Raw genomic sequence first — 5,105 nt, forward strand, 5'->3', positions numbered from 1 at the left:
CCGTTTTGGATACTGCTGGTGGGGATGGCCTACCTGGGGAAAACCATAGTTTCCAGGTCTCTGGTGCTGAGCCTGGCACTGTGGCTCTGAAAGGAAGGCGGGAGGGGAGGGAAGTGCAGGAATAGAAAAACGCTAGTGGTAGGGGACTCAATAGTTAGACGGATTGATAGGAGATTTTGTGATCAGGAAAGGGACTCCCCCATGCCAGGATCCAGGAAGTCGCCGATTGGGTTTACAGGATTCTGAAGGGGAAGGGTGACCTCCCAGAAATCGTGGTACATAACGGCACCAACGATATAGTCAGGAAAGGGATTGAGGATCTGAAAAGTGACTACAGAGAGCTAGGTTGGAAGCTGAAAAGCAGGACGAGTAGAGTAGTGACCTCAGGTTTGCTACTGGTGCCACGAGATAGTGCAGTGAGGAACAGTCAGCGAATGCAGCTTAACACGTGGCTGCGAGGCTGGTGCAGGAGGGAGGTCTTCAGACACCTAGACCATTGGGATATCTTCTGGGGAAGGTGGGACTGTACATGAAGGACGGGTTGCACCTGAACTGGAAGGGCACAAATGTCCTGGGTGGAAGATTTGCTCGTGTGGTTCGGGAGGGTTTAAACTAGTTTGGCAGGGAATGGGAACCAGAGCTACATATCTGAGAGGGGGTAGTTGTAGATGGGGCAGTGACAGGATGTAGTGAATCTATCAGGAAGGGTTTTCACATGATATAACAAAGGGATCGGTTAAAGTGTGTCTGCTTTAATGCAAGGAGTGTCAGAAATAAGAGTGATGAACGTAGAGCATGGATCAGTACTTGGGGCTATGATGTTGTGGCCATAATGGAGACATGGGTTTCACAGGAGCAGGAATGGTTGCTTGATGTTCCAGGGTTTAGAACTTTTAAAAATAAGAGGGAGGGTGGAAAAAGAGGATGGGGTGTAGCATTGCTGATCAGAGAGTGCATCACAGCTACAGAAACAAAGGTTGTTGAGGAAGGTTTGTCTACTGAGTTAGTATGGATGTAAGTTAGGAACAGCAAGGGGGCAGCCACCTCATTGGGGGTTTTCTACAGACCCCCTAGTAGTAATAGAGAGATTGAAGAACTGATATGCTGGCAGATTTTGGAAAAATGGAGATGGAGCAGGGTTGTTGGTATGAGTGACTTCAACTTTCCCAGTATTGACTGGAACCTCCTTAGTGAAGATGGTTTGGATGGAGCCGTTTTTGTCAGGTGTGTTCAGGACGGTTTCCTTACTCAGTATGTAGACGGGCTGATGAGAGGAGAGGCCATTTGGATTTGGTGCTCAGCAATGAGCTAGGACATGTGTCAGATCTCGCAGTGGGAGAATACTTCGGTGACAGTGACCACAACTGCCTCACATTTACCATAGCCTTGGAGAGGGAAAGGAGCAGGTACCGAGGTAAGATATTTAATTGGCGAAAAGGAAACTATGATGTGATTAGACAGGAGTTGGGAAGTACAGATTGGGAGCAATTGTTCCACAGAAAGGGCACAGCAGACGTGAGGAATAAGAGATTGGTCAGGGAGAAGGTAGGGCCGATCAGGGATAGCAGAGGGAACTTGTGCATGGAGTCTGAGTAGATAGGGGAAGCCGTAAATGAGTTCTTTGCTTCAGTTTTCACTAAGAAAAGGGACCTTGTTGTGAATGAGAACTTTGAGGAGCTGGGATATAGGTTTGAACAGATCAAGATTGATGAAGTTGATGTGCTGGAAATTTTGGCAAACATTAAGATTGATAAGTCCCCAGGACCAAATCAGATTTATCCTAGGCTGTGAGAAAGGAGATTGCTAAGCCATTGGCGAGGATCTTTGCTTTCTCACTCTCCCCGGGAGTCGTACCGGAGGATTGGAAGGCGGTGAATGTTGTTCCTCTTTTCAAGAAAGGTAATAGGGAAGTCATTGGTAATTACAGACCAGTCAGTCTTACGTCTGTAGTCAGCAAGGTTTTGGAAAGAATTCTGAGGGATAGGATAAATGACTGTTTGGAAAAGCATAGCATGATTAAAAGCAGTCAGCATGGCTATATGAAGGACAGGTCATGCCTCACAAGTCTTATTGAGTTCTTTGAGGAGGTGACAAGACAGGTCGACAAAGGTCGAGCAGTGGATGTGGTGTAAATGGACTTCAGCAAGGCATTTGATAAGGTTCCTGATGGTAGGCTCATTCATAAAGTCGGGAGGTATGGGATACAGGGAGATTTGGCTATTTGGATTCAGACTTGGTTGGCTGACAGAAGGCAGAGAGTGGTTATAGATAGAAAGTATTCTGCCTGAAGGTCAGTGTTGAGTGGTGTCCTTGGGCCTCTGCTCTTTGTGGTTTTTATAAATGACTTGGATGAGGAGGTTGAGGGGTGGGTTAGTAAATTTGCTGATGACACAAAGGTTGGAGGTGCCGTTGGTAGTATCAAAGGCTATTGCAGGCTGCAGTGCAACATAAACAGGATGCAGAGCTGGGCTGAGAAATGGCAGATGGAGTTCAACCTAGATAAATGTGAAGCAATGCATTTTGGAAGGTCGAACGTGAATGCTGAATATAGGATTAAAGACAGGATTCTTGGCAGTGTGGAGGAACAGAGGGATCTTGGTGTTCAAGTACATAGATCCCTCAAAGTTGCCACCCAAATTGATAGGGTTAAGAAAGCATGTGGTGTTTTGGCTTTCATTAACAGGGGGATCGAGTTTAATAGCTGCGAGGTTTTGCTACAGCTCTACAAGTCCCTGGTGAGACCGCACTTGGAATATTGTGTCCAGTTCTGGTCGCCCTACTATAGGAAAGATACAGAGGCTTTGGAGAGGGTGCAAAGAAGGTTTACCAGGATGCTGCCTGGACTGGGGGGCTTGTCTTATGAAGAGAGGTTGACTAAGCGTGGATTTTTCTCTCTGGAGAGAAGGAGGAAGAGAGATGACTTGATGAATGTATACAAGGTAATGAGACGCATGGATAGAGTCAATAGCCAGAGACTTTTCCCCAGGGCAGGATTGACTGGGAGGAGGGGTCATAGTTTTAAGATATTAGGAGAAAGGTATAGAGGAGACGTCAGAGGTAGGTTCTTTATGCAGAGAGTTGTGAATGCATGGAATGTGTTGCCAGCAGTGGTAGTGGAAGCAGAGTTATTTGGGACATTTAAGCGACTGCTAGACATGCACATGGATAGCAGTGAATTGAGGAGTGCATAGGTTAGATTGTTTTATTTTACATTAGGATTAATCCTCGGCACGGCCTATTCTGTGTTGTACCTTCCTGTGTTCCACGTTCTGTGTTGTGAGAAATCTCACTGGGCTTCATGGCAAGAATCATTCACTAAAACATGATGTAACTCGCACTTAACCAACAAATTTAAAAAAAAATTAAAGCCAACTTATAATGCATGCCACATTCATTGTTAAGAACAGCTGTTATTTTGAGAAGCTTTTTTTGCTCCATATAAATTAGAGATATTAACAGGCACTTTATCATTGTGGTAAAAGATCTCAAATGCTTCATGTACTGTTGACATGGTTACTTTAATATCTAGGCAGTTCATTAGCCAATTTGTCTGGAAAAGTAGTCTACAAACAGCAATGAAATAATGGGTTGAATTTCCCAGCCCCCTAAGCAATGTGGGCACAGGTGAGTTGGGTGAACAAATGTGGTGACCTAGGTAGAAATGAGATTCAGAACATCGACAAAAGAAAGTCTGATTTTACACCCTAGGTTTGAATGATGAGACAAGAGGCTCATGGTGAATGGAGAGAAACCTATTTGCACACATTTAAATTTCATTACCAGCTCATCTCATCTCATTTGTATACAATGTCCTATTCTCCCACGTGGCAGAAAGAAACTAGACAGCACCAATTCTTAACATGGAAGTCAGAACAGGTTCTCGGTGCCTCCAACTTGATGCTTGCTTTACTTTGCGTCTATTTTTAAGGCAGTCCCCAACATTTTAGGTTATGCTCCATGGGCAATGAATGCTAGCACACCCGGTCTACAGAAATTGGCATTGGAAATGCATCAGCGTTACCACTTCATGGTACATCTTCAACCCACTTAGAATCCAGTTCTCCACTTGGATAATGCACTTTGGAGAGCACCAATGCTTTTCATTGTAAAACTACTGTCTGACTAGTAAGCATGGAGCAATGGACTAAACTCATGTAATGGAGCAGGGTGTGCATCAGGATTTTTGTTTGCTCTTGAAACATTCACTCCATTATATGAACCATTATGTAACTCTTTGATTAAGGTTGAACATAAAACATCATAGTCCATTCTTTTACTGGAGCCATCCGAGGAACAGATTATAGGTCCACTGAAAATTAGGTTCAGATGCTTGGTTTGGTCTGGGGGCCTTTGCATTAAACTCCAGATGGAATGTGACACACAATCCACACATGCTACAGTCTGCACATCTAGACGAGGCAGAGACAGGATCTGATGGATGCTGGCAAGCTGGAAGAGTGGCTGCAGGCTTCTGAGGAACAAATTGAGGACATTAAGAAGAAGGAACATCACCTTTACTGGCAGTGGCAGACACGGCTCCTCCCAGTCATTGGAGTTGGCAGAATAAAGGACATCCTCCCGCTGTTCAGGACTGGCAGCAGCAGAAAAGCTCCTCTAGTGAGTGGAGATGACAGCAGAAGAAGTCACCATGGGCTCTTCAAGATGGCAGCACCGGCAAGATGACATCTCAGAGCAGGACATTGGCATGGTGGCAGCCTGGTCTAGCAGTGGAGCCAGGGTCTCCTGATTGCAGTAGGCCCAGATTGGGGACTCCTGTCATTGGCAAGACGGCAGATGTAGCACTGGTAGCATGGTATGTCCAGAGTGAGGACTCCTTGCGTCATCGAGGTGGCAGTGGAGTTGGGTATCCTAGTTCCAGCCAGAAGGAAGGGCAGGCTGTAGCGGAGCAGACGGCAGACAGCGGGGAGGTGCAGCAGCCGATCCAAGCTCCTTCAAGACAGACGGAGGAAATGGAAGAGGAGGGAACAAAGGAGGCAGAGGATTGGATTACTGTCAAAGCAGGAAGAGAAAACCTTACAAGGCCCCCAAAGCCACCCAGCAAAGGAGGAAGCAACACCTACACGACGAGGATACAGGCAGCTCTC

The sequence above is a fragment of the Chiloscyllium plagiosum genome, chromosome 7 (genome assembly GCF_004010195.1).
Source record: "Chiloscyllium plagiosum isolate BGI_BamShark_2017 chromosome 7, ASM401019v2, whole genome shotgun sequence".
Taxonomy (NCBI): domain Eukaryota; kingdom Metazoa; phylum Chordata; class Chondrichthyes; order Orectolobiformes; family Hemiscylliidae; genus Chiloscyllium; species Chiloscyllium plagiosum.